At 36.2% G+C, this 12,707-nt stretch overlaps 2 protein-coding genes across 8 annotated transcripts in view; one reads left to right on the forward strand and one right to left on the reverse strand.

Moving 5' to 3' along the window:
• LOC138941729 (uncharacterized) overlaps positions 1 to 12,707 on the reverse strand; it is a 91,849-nt gene that overhangs the window by 41,738 nt on the left and 37,404 nt on the right. The gene's annotated exons all lie outside the window — the stretch shown is intronic.
• LOC138941726 (cyclic nucleotide-gated channel alpha-3-like) overlaps positions 11,909 to 12,707 on the forward strand; it is a 121,225-nt gene continuing 120,426 nt past the window's right edge. For all 6 annotated transcript variants that reach the window (XM_070311593.1, XM_070311598.1, XM_070311595.1 and 3 more), the window contains exon 1: positions 11,909 to 12,496. The gene's annotated coding sequence lies outside the window, so the exon portion shown is untranslated. The remainder of the gene's footprint in view (positions 12,497 to 12,707) is intronic.

Genomic DNA, 12,707 nt, shown 5'->3' on the forward strand with positions numbered 1-12,707 from the left:
GCTATTAATTTTAGAATTTTTCAATTTTATGCCGCGCAATTATTATTTTAACTTCTATTTTTTTCGCAATTAGATCGAATAACAGGGAATAAAGAAATAATATTTAAAATATTATAAAACTACAACAACAAGTTGATCAACAATATTTATTTTGCATAAATAAAAAGATACGTAAAGGGTATAAAAAGAGAGCTTACGAGAAAATAAAATTTACAATAAACTTTAATATAATTGCATCTCGGTACAAAGAGCAATACGATTAAAAGTTTAATCTCGATATATATATATACAATATACGTACTAGAAGTGAAAATCCTTTGTTTAAATATATATATATATTTTTTTTTATTTATAAAAGTCTTGTAAATTGTGTAGAAAAATAAATTCTGCCAAGTGCTTTCAACAAGTGTAGATAAATGGCTTACGTAAGTAAATACTTACGCGATGCATTTTAAAATATGTTCCTACACTCTCGACAGTTTTACATATTTGGCGTGAACATAGTTTTAATACCTCTTTTGTAAAGATAATATTTTACCGGAGCAGGACTTTTCTCTCTGTTAGAAAAAATTGCGTTACTATTGTAGTCACGTATAAATATTAATGCATTAAGAGGAATGATATTGGATATAGCAGAATGGATTTCGTGTGGAGCTCAATCTTTATAAATTTGAATTCTTAGAATTCTGAGAACATTTAGAGAAATTTTGAATTAAAGTGAAACTCCAGACTATTAAATAGGATTGGAAAAACTCATATTTACTATTTAAATTAAATGCATTAAAATGTAAAAGTAAATAACGCGAGTCTGATCTGCATTCTATCTATTTACACTGCGATGTAAAATGTAAAACTTTCGATTGCGAGTCAAAAACTTGAAACAAAATTTCTTTATTTTCCGCATGATTGTTTGTTTTTCTTTATATATGCACCTTGTATGTGCATATTCGCTTTTCTTGGAAAACTTGTCTCGCGTAACCTACTTCGAAATTCAATTTTCCCGAGATCTATACATATCTACTTTACATTTGCTTGTTTTCGTACGGCAAAGGATCATGATATTTTGTTGCTTTTCTTTTATAGCATCTGTTTTGTAACATTAAAATAGCGGTATACTTTCGCCAATAAATAAAAAAAAAAAAACTGCTCTTCGTAAACGCTTTGGCTGTTAAGTACTTGCTTTGAGCTTTAATTTGCTTTATCACCCGTCAATAGTCTTTAATGAGAATGTTGTAAGAATTTATTTTCTTTTTCGTGCGACCACATGTTTTTTATCTCCCTCAATACCGCTCGAGTATTTGAGATGCGCGTTGATTTTCACAAAATGATGTAAATTTACTAGAAAGCGGAAAATATGTCAAATATATTTTTTATTTATTAATAGTAATTCCTCTTATGTGCGTGTTAATGTTAGATTATTGTAGCGTATCTAACTATTGATATATATTCTATCAAAAATAAATAAGAAATTATATTTTAGATATTTATATGTTACATTAGCACGCATCTACATAATGGCAATATAGCTTAAAAGCTATATAGCTTTTAGAGATTACGCGACGAAATTCTATTATGCGATATTCCTGACTTTTGTCCATGTCCTTTCAATTTCACAAAGGCTCGACCGAATAATCCGGCGAATATTGTCTGAAATTTCGGCTACAATCGTTATTCCGGTTATGTCTCTTGTCTCTTATATTTAGTAACTCCTGATTGCGAATCGAGTCCTGTAGAGATTCACAGGACCATGGAAACAGATCTCGCTCGCTACTAAATATCCTAAGCGACGAGGATCATTTTCTCAGTCCGTGCGCCAGGTGAATGCGCCAGAGAGGAGCAAGAATAGCGGGGATGCCATTTCAATTTCAATCCGAACGCGGAGAAACAGATTTAAACTAGTAAAATGTAATCTTATTCGCGGTTGCCTAAGTGGTTCTCTCTACTACCCAACTTCGTGTATTCACTCGTGAGTATAATTGAAACCGAGATAGTTTTAATAATCAATATAATCATATTACGTTTACATATATATTGACTTACTTGTGAAAGTCAAGTAATAATACGTGCGCGGATTCCGCTTTCGTATTTATTGGAATTCACACCGATAATGTACAATACATAGGAATCTTTTTAAGAAAAGTCTATACAATCGCCAAGTTATTTAATATCGAGAATCAGCTGCTACGGGTCAAATTCTTGTTAATTCCCTAAACTTTATATAGATGATAGAGAGAATAATGGCATTAACGGAACTTCATTCGCACAGCACAGTTTCGGCGAGTTGCGAGGCGTCTCTCGAACAATCCCAAGGGGTTGCTAAATACCTGAAACTCGCTTACCACTATGTACATCCGTGGCGTTTAGCTATTTCTGGACACAATCTCTCTAGAAATTATATTAAACTTATCTAAAACGTGTATAAGATCGATAAATATATTTAATCCCATCGTCATATCTTTTGACAGTACATCGAAATGATCTCATTACGTTATTATTGTTTATTAATACAGTTTTATTATTTAGTTTGATTAAAATTAATTATGGGATCCTCACACACACACACACACACACACACACGCATATATATATATATATATATATATATATATATATATATATATATATTTTCACGAGATGAATTATTATCGTCTAACATGAACGATATTTTCTTAGAGACGCCTCTTCTATTTCTCTCGTCGTTCCCTTTTAGCATAAAGGGCTGATTTAAATGCGCAAAGTTACGCGAAACAGATATCCATAACTCATTCGTCGTAACGTAATTACAGCGTCGTCGACTTGACACGCTAAATAGGCAATATAACTTTAACATGACTATACATATGCTATTTTATATTTGCAAAATCTCTGTGAATTCGAGATACGATGCACGATTAAATTTATATTTGACGCGGTATAATTAGCAAGATCGGAGATACTACTGTATCTCTACATCTAATGGCCAAAAGTTTAATGGCTTTTAATGGCAATTATTATGACACGCGAGAATTATTATTATAAAAAAATGTCGAGAGATTTCAAAATTTTTTTAATAATAAAAAAGTTATAACTTGAATAAACAAGAGAACTTTTCTCCACTAAGCTCTTCCATTTTTCCAATAAACAATCAACTTTATTGATATTTCAAAAATATTGAAAGGTGAAATAATATAAAATTAAGCATTGAAATAATAAACTATTTATAAAGTTAATTTATAATATGACAAAAATATATATGTCATATGAAAATTTATAAATATGAACATTTTTCAAGTTAATATATTCATAGAAAAGAATATAAAATTTTAGTTATACGAAAAGAGATAATATACATATATTGTTAATGACAATTTGTATCGTGTCTATACTGTTATGAAATATTGTTAACGCGCAAAATTTTTCTCAAGCTCAGTGTTGCGTCTCTCAAACAAACATAAAACGTAATATCACAACTCATCCACATAACCGGTAGCTTTATTCTGCTTTGTTCATCAAGCGTAAGTGAAATAATGTGTATAATTATACGTTGTTTTGTAATTAAAAGTACCTCGCCATAAATCCTATGTGGCTTTCGTGCGTCAAAGAGCGTTTTCCCATCGAAATGCATGAGCGCGCAAAATCGAGAGAGCATGGTTTCGCAGGCATTATCGTATTTTACTTATCGCAATGTGGATTTACTCGCGGACAAAAGCGCGCGAAATCTAGTGGCGATCTACACCGGTGTGATTATCGAGTCCGCCTGCGCGGCGAGGACTGTAAACTACTTTCCGATACCGGTTTCTCCTTGGCGCCGGCAAGTACTTAATTTTCTCCTTTAGCGACCAAAAGTGCACGCCGTGAAATTAATCACCGATGCACGGCAGAGCGACAATTTAAAGCGCACACCAACCGGAAGCACCAGACGCGACTAGGACGATCCTACTTTGGTACTGGCCAGCAATCTCGTTTCGTCGCTTAAATCCGTCGCCAGTGTGTTTCTTGTTTCCCGTTTACTCGTAACGTTATTCTTGCAAGTTGCAGTACATGGGATTATTTCGCGCCATGTGAAACAGAACTCGTCGTAGGTTTTCCACCACAAGCATGATGGATTTAATCGTAGAAAATCGTGTTTATGTCGCGCGTTAGTTTATGTCAAATTCCAAATTTTTTTAAATAAAATGTACACACATAGTACAATAGAAAATATCATACACACCATCTATCTTTCTCTTTCCTTGTAAGAGAAAGAATTTTCTGCGAGAATCTTCTTTCAATGTAGCTTCATTTTTTATTGTAAAAAATTTTTACAATCGCAACGAAAGTATTCCAACGTTCTTTTCTGTTGAAATATAAGTTGATGGCATCGAATGAACATGACTGCCATAGAATAAATGGTCGTCGATGTGTGTATTATCATTAGTATGTAATTAATATATATGCATGACTCTATCATTTACAAACTGTTTAAATTTAATAGAGTGATAGCAGCGCGAAGAATTCAGTTACGTTGCTAATACGTCTTTAAACATCATATAATAGCTTCATCTCAGCCACATAAACTACGTGCTTCCGAAGCTTTACAGGTTAATCCGCTAAGCTGACCAATGGTTAACTACTTAGAACGCGATTCATATGACCAGTAATCTGCACGGAAAGCCTTCACGCAAATTTGTGCACCGATATAAGACCTTACATATGCATGTCACGTACATATGTAGAATGTTACTACTGTGTCAGTATTATTGTTATTACGCTTTCCTTGTCTCCAATCTAATCGCACTACTTCATCTTTTTTATTCGTATCCCATCTAAAAAAAAGAGAGAGAGAGAGAGAGAGAGAGAGAGAGATCAAGCTTTGTCAATTTATTTTACTACAAATTAATTGCGATAGCATTAATAAACCGATTCATCATAATCTAATTTTCGAGAGGAGATTTTACGTACTTATTAACATTTATAAAATTTGCCGTGTCTACATTTTGTTATTTTAAAAACAGTCAAATAATTTTAAATCATAAAAAAGTTACAAGTATATAAAAAGGCAGGTACCCCGAAGGAAAATAGAAAATAGACGAAAACAGAGAATAAAGTTGTGAATTGAAAATACTGCATTTTATTTTACTCTTTGTCTTAACTTCAGGCCTTGTATCTGTCTAGAGACCATTACGATTTACTTTCAAAAACATAAAAGTAAGAAAAGAGAAAAGTAGAAACATTAATTATCCTTTATAAGGTAAGCATCTCTTTCTCTCCCAGGAAAACCAACTTTGCCCGCGGAAAGTTACAAGCGTGTTTGATAATCGGTGCGTAACGTGAAAAAAGAAACTTGTAGGGCAATAAAATAAATTATAGAGAAACATACTTAACATTCGGCAGCGCGAAACACGCTATTAATAATTACACCTTTTCGCTTGAGAACGAATTGCGCGAACTACGAAACGCGCCTCGAAAGCGGAAAGTTTATAATTCGATATAATTCGATAATATATATGTATATTGTATCTCTTCTTCTCCTTCTATATCGGATGATAAATTCGTTTTTAGTCGGGTGGTTGAAGCCGTATGGCACGTAAGTAACGATAATCCCTTTAGATCGCGTAAAACCTCGCGTACCACCTTCGACGATCCATTGGACGTAAATCTTCTAAATAATGCAACATGAGTTTAACACGCGTCTGTACAGAGGCATCCGCCTGAATCCCGCTTCAAGCCTTCGCGCAATGAATTATAAATGTTCGATTACTTAGTGTCGATCGAAAAGATTCATCAGACCCGACTTCGTATCTATATTTGGGGAGAAAGCCTAATCAGTTTGAATTTCGTGCGACGTATCCCCGTGACAAGAGTAATCATACTTGGGTCGGATGTTCCGAGAACCTCGATTAGGATGTTTCTTGTTTCGAAGGTTTGACACGTGAATCGCACGTTGAATTTTCGGCCAGGTCATAAATCTTGCGTGTCACTGAGTGTTGACTTGCATTTTGTCTACTTCGCGGCATAGAAGCCTTTTGAAATTTTCAACCTATCGATCGAATAACGTTAAAAGCAGCTTACGGCAAATAAGTTTGATGATAAACGAATAGACGTACTTATATTATGGTTAAATCTTATAATAAGTAAAATGTATCTTTTTTTTCTTGTCATTTTTGATACGGCAATAATAAAATATAGAAATATGTAAATTCTTTATCGTACTCTTTTATAATGTTTTTATTTATTTATTTTTATCGAAATTGCGAGTAATGTTGATAATTTTGCAGCATTTTTTCGTTTTGCGATACCGCGGAAAGAGCAAAAGTGCGTTATTTCAAAGCCATTCTAGAGCACACGAGAAGCTTTTTACCAAGGTTGCTCTTTCACACGCAATAGCACAATAACCGACCAAGTATTTCGCATCATAATAAGACTTTCAAATTAAATTTTATAAATATAATTTCATTAAAAGAAAGAGAAAGAGAGAGAGAGAGAGAGAGAGAGAGAGAAATAAAAATAAGTAGATAAACTTTAATTCTTTAACTACTGCGCATTAAATTGCTTTCGTGCATTTATACATCGTTGCCCTTATACTAAAACCATAAATGCAATCTTGTAGTTCTAAGTTATTGCAATTTGAAAATTTAATTTACTTCGATAAATTATGTTCTTTTGTTTTATATACTCGTAATTCCTTCACATTATTTAAACACTATGCATATTACATTATGTTACATTAGTATTACGATTGATATTAAAGTAAATATTACACATTGCTGATTGCTGTAGCAAAAAACGTTTGCGCATTCGTGGTTTTGGCATGAGAGCGACAATATAAGATAAATATCTAGTACAACATATTGTCTAAATTTCTAATATATCAGCATAGAAAATATTAAAAAATTGATAACAAAAAAATTTTAATGTTCTCTCATTATATACAGAATTGCATTAAATGAGCGAGACGAATTAGATAAAGTATGATACAAGATCGTTGAAGATTAAGCTTAATCAAAGTATTAAAAAGCGCAATGATTTATTAATAATGTTCCAATTTATTTAAAGCCAATTTTCTCGAAAACAAAATATCGTAAAGAAAATTTTTTCGTACAATATATTTGGGATTTGTTTTTACACAGAAGAAAATCCGTCTCTTTCTCGGTTCTATTAACGATTTTTTCGTTCACATCCATATTTTAATTACTAGGATATTTTTTTATCCTAACGCAACGTACATGGCGTATGTTAGTGCACAAGTGAAGAGTTAAAGTTCCTCTTTCAACCAGCATTCAGCCGAGACTACATTATTGGAGTGCATCGCGTCGGAATAGTTGACATTCTTTTCACTTATGTCAGTCTATTGGCCGCCTCCACTCGATTTTCGCGGAATTCTATTCACGCACGCAGTTTCTGTTTTTCCTCCTCTCTCTCTCTCTCTCTCTCTCTCTCTCTCTCTCTCTCTCTCTCTCTCTCTCTCTCTTTTCGCCAGATTTTTTTTCGGTCGTTTTGCAATCCGCACCATGTGACTTTTGATACGCGAGCTATACGCGAGTTGAGTCCGATGTGTAAAAATGGACCTATGAGAAGCATCGATACTGTATACCGAGTTTAATTCAACAAATTCGATCAATTCGACAAACGAAGCGTGCACGCAGAATGCGTCGTTAACGTTTGTAACCCGTATATGTGTTTCTATATTCTTTTTTTCTTTTTTTCCCTATTTTTTCTTTCGTTTTAGAAAACCCATCGGGCGTCTCATCGAATTGTAAAACATTCGCGTCCATTATCATTTGTTTCGGGTTGCCTAACAGTTTTTCGCAGTTTTAAAGTGTAATTTTCAAAATAATTTGCCACGCAAATATAATATTAGGATACGGCTTTGAATGGATATCCTCGACGCGCTCGGCAAATAAAAACAGGACAGTTTTTTTTTTTTTTCCACGTGAGTTGGAATATTTTTAACGCAATTTTCATCTCACTTTTATCTCTGCGCTTTTTAAAATACAATAATTTTCAAATCCGACGCGTTTGTCTCTCCTATCTGAATTCTAATTTATTCTGCGCACGTTCTTCCTTCGATCGTGAAAGCTGTATTTATGTATTCGAAGATACTCTATTCCGCGTCGAATTTCGAGATCAATTCGATCAAAATATCGCTTAGGCAAATATCGTTAACTACGCTGGAAAGTATGTTACTTTTGCGTATTAACGCACGCGAAAAATTGAAACTTCCATTAGCGTTGAGCGCGATAGGTGATAAAAAATTCGTTACGTTTACACGCGCGCGCGGCGAATTCTCGCCGTTTGCAATTCCATCTGCCTTGCAACTCGTCCATAGGAGATTTCCGTTTCAATTCATCGATGCGCACGCGTGCAAATCACTAGGTTTAACCGAACCGAGTCATTCGTCCTCTGTTGCAACGCTGCATCTCGTTGCAATCGGCTGACGCTGCGGCGCGCGCGTAAACTCGCTAACATAGACGCATCGACCGTAAAGCGAAAGAATGCAGTATCTGCATTTATTGTCGGCGACTATAGGATTCGACTATATACAGCCGCAGAGCGCGGTCTATTCGCTCCGGTCGATGTACCTTCGAGATGCGTGTTAAAATTTTCCCTATATAAATCGTGATAATTTCGCGCAACCATGCAGCAAAATTGTGATAAAATTCACAGGATGAGATTTTAAGACTCAGTGTCCCTCTATAAAATGATGTGCGTAATGTGTACGCTACCGTAAAGTTTATTTATTTAAAAGGTGAAAAATATTTTCCATTAATTTTTTTATAATTTTACTATAAAATAGAAAATTCGCAAAAATTCCAATGGATCAAATGCATACGTATGCGTACGTATGTAATTATGACAAACTCATCCTTACATAGTTTTCGTGCTTTTATCGAACGCTATGATGTAGAAAATCTCGCTGAACCGAATGAAAAAAATATCAGGGAAATAGAGTTGCTCAGTTTATGACGCGGTCGTTGCAAACGAATATTCCGTTTTCATTGTGGAATATTTTTCGCAACGGAAACATTGAGCGTGCGTAAGCTATTTTCTATGAATTTCGACAAAAAATTTAAACAGATTTCGATCAGAAATTACTGTATTGTATCGACTAAACCTGCTAATAAACACGTAATAATATAAGACGTAGAGTATCATTGAATGGATAATTTGAAAGTTTGCCTTAACTTTCGTTAGTGGCATTTAATAAATATCGATTATAAATATATAAACAATAATATAGAAATTAAATAGATATATAGTATTTTATTTAAAGCATTAATTAATTATTATATTAATTTTTCCCAATGAAATATATGCATACACACTATGCAATTTAACTTGAGTTTTTCTAATATATCCTCTGAAATACCTTATAATTTATACCATGAAGAGTGTGTATAAATTATTGTGAAGCTATGAACGCGAAAGCATTTCGGGGCGATACGCAGATATAACATTCTCATTAACCACTTACTCGGAACAAGTGTATTAACTGAAATATTGTAGTAATTTAAGATTAAGCGCTAATGAGATTGCTCGGTGAATATTACTGGGCATTTTAATTTATTTATTCCAAATCAACGCGAAACGAGGTAAAATATTAATTTCTATTTATTTCATTAATCTATATTAAGGTACATTTTTCACGTCGAATCTCTCTATTGCATATAATATCATAAATATAATTTTCACTTGAAATTCTATTTTGCCAGACGAAAACGTCTGTTTCGTTTCCAATTTCATGATTAAACTTGCATCTGTTCGATCGATGAAACTTAAGAAGAATAAACGTAGCAACCAAAACATATTGGTTCTTATATAATATTTAGCGACGATCCGTTTAGAGATTCTTGTCTTAATCTTTGGGAGATAAATTTTTCAAAGGACGAGAGATTTATATATCAGGGCAGCGCGCCCTAGTACATCGTGACCTAGTAAATTTCTAAGCTTCCAAGAGAACTGCCACTTTCTCCGGAATAAGTACACTTGGAATCTCTATACTCGGAATTTTTTTAAGCTTAAAACAAACGTACTTTCTGGTAACGTAGACCGCCAATGGATATTTTTTTCCATATTATACTTTCAAGTTACAATTTCCATATGAGAGAGCCCGTCGAGTTTACGGCCGGATCGCAGCGGCGCGACAATCCCGCTGGCAATAAAACGAGACTCTCTCGTTGCCTACATAATTTATCCGATGCTGTGCAAGGGCTCCTAATATTCATCCCGTATGCGACGGTCATTGTTCTTCATTATCCGAAATCAATTTAACGCTCTGCTCGAAGATCGAGCATCGCGACGCTCTCGCTGGCTAATTATTTATCGATCGATCCACAAGAATGTGAAATAGTACAATGGACAATTCGAATTTGTTGTCCGTTGAGATATTTCAATAAATGGATGATCGAATTACATATACGACATGTCTCTCTTATAATTTATAATGTGATCAAAAAATTGCGAATAAGAGAATACATCGTAACAATTCACGTTACGATTATCCTAAAGCCCCGTATAGTTTCCTACTTTATGTTAATCCTTGTGAGAGAAAGTAAAGGAACGAAAAAAAAAAAAAAAATATATTATCCCGACAAAATTTATGCGACGCACGATGAAAAAGTATGTAAAGTAAAAATCTTTTTACCAAAGTAATCGTCCCTTTTTACGTTGTTAATATGAAATATCGCGGGGTAAATTTTTTCGCATCGCGATGTCAAACAATCGGGCACACTCTGTCAAAGTGTTCTTTTTGTGTGCGGCGCGAGAATAAAATGATAAAATAATACGTCATGGCTGACTACACGCGACAGCTCAATGTCCCTACGTTCCGCTTGATTCATTCTCTCATTCACAATCCTCTTTTCTCTTTTACCAACTGTGTTCCCTGCTCATGTATATATTTCTCATACGGCTGCGCGTGTATGGTTATATAATGCGCGCATACATACGTAGCTAATTATGCTATTATACATACGAGGCATTAATCATCTTACCATCTGTGTAAAAATATAAATATAATATTCGATAAACTTTGTTTGATGCTTTATAGAAATGCGAGGAAAGGCATTGTTACGTGTTAATTTTTATTGTTTCATGTTGTTTTAGATATTGTGAAATTTTTTCTCAAAGTCCACAAAGTGATCGATTAATTATTGTATTTCGATTGCACTTTTGAGACCCCCTCCTTTCTCGCGTCACAATCAACATACCGCTTTAATTATTAAAAGTGGTATGTATTACGTTAATTATTATTTAAAATAATATAGAACAATATAGGATGAGATATTCGTCGCATCTGGCGAAGAAGAAGCTAAATATCGGTTTGAGATACGTCGAGTCGTTACGGTCGATTTGCCATTCTAATTCCCTTGAGATTAACCCGAGTATAACGAACGTATGATGTCCGACCCAGCGCGCTTGAGGTTCGACATAATCGATATTAGCAATTTCGGCAGGCCGTATCCTAATCTCCTGCTCGTTACTTGTCCATCAACGCTGAGTGTTTTAACCCTTAAAGAGGCCTCTCACAAAGGCTTCGCGAAAATCCCACACGTCAGCTTCTTCCAGGAGTATAATTTCACACGCGTTCGTAAAACGCGACGATATATCCGTTTAAACGCCGATATATTTGCCGACACATTTTTCAATCGGCAACCGTCGTTGCAAATCACCGAATAACCGACGCTTTCTCTATTCTTCCCAGGTTACTCGTCGCACTGTACATCGTGTTTTCGAGGACGAATCTGTCGACGGATCGAACGAGGAGTATCGCGTGCATCGGCGAAAGTGGTTGATGGATATGGAGTAAGAGCGAGAGGGAAGCGCAGCGGGGGCACGTGAGACGGATGTCATCGCTCGAGACACTTGTTGCACGTCGGCGCGTCCCTTAAAGAGGGTTCGTCCGCGTCAATATCGGACCACCGGGCGTTCTTGCGGGTCGCGAGAAGGTTGCGAAAGTGCGAAGGGTAAAATTCGGATCGTCGTGAAATCGTGTGCGATCGACGCTAATCGGATTCGGCGTAATCCAGCGGCATGTCGCTCGATGGGAGAACGGTCGCGGACGATCGCGTGGCGAGCGACGTCTTCCCGCGGTGCCTCGTACGCCTGTCGATCACCGTTCGTAAAAAGTGCGCCGCCCGGATCGCCGCCACCCTTGGTGATCGTTAGCGCGATCGATCGGCGTCGAAAGCGACGTGCTCGACGAACGTTGCGTGGCATGCCGCCGATCGTCGCGCGATCTTCCACGGTGATCCGCCGACGGGGTCGTCGGTGCGTGGCAACGCTCCATTGACGGCTCGATTGACAATCGCGAGGATAACGCGGAACGCCGGAAGCACGGGGCACCGAAAGCGAAGTATCATTGGCGTGTGAATCGCGCGCCGTATCGTACCGGGGATCAAGAGAGAGGAGCGATCATCATGCGCTACGCTCGGTGACACCGGTCGCGATTGTGCGCGGCGTTACCGTTAGCGGTAAACGTAGGCAGGAAAGAAAGAGAGAGCAGAACTGTCACTGCGCGGCGGCTGATCACCACGTGGTAAGTGTAATCCGTCGCGTATTTGTCAAACGCGAGTGTTTTCCCCTCTCATACTCGAGCCAACTCACACCCCCGGGCTTGTCGCTTCTCGTCGCACAGGGACGGGCTAGGGGGCCGCGAACTCTTAACATTTGGACTTTAACCCTCGTAATCCTCCCTCAATTTTAAAAGTCGTCATCGTACTATGCTCCCGTGTTTCAATATCGTATGC

This window comes from Polyergus mexicanus, unplaced genomic scaffold (genome assembly GCF_030449975.1).
Source record: "Polyergus mexicanus isolate NDT 795.1 unplaced genomic scaffold, iyPolMexi1.0 SCAF_20, whole genome shotgun sequence".
NCBI lineage: Eukaryota > Metazoa > Arthropoda > Insecta > Hymenoptera > Formicidae > Polyergus > Polyergus mexicanus.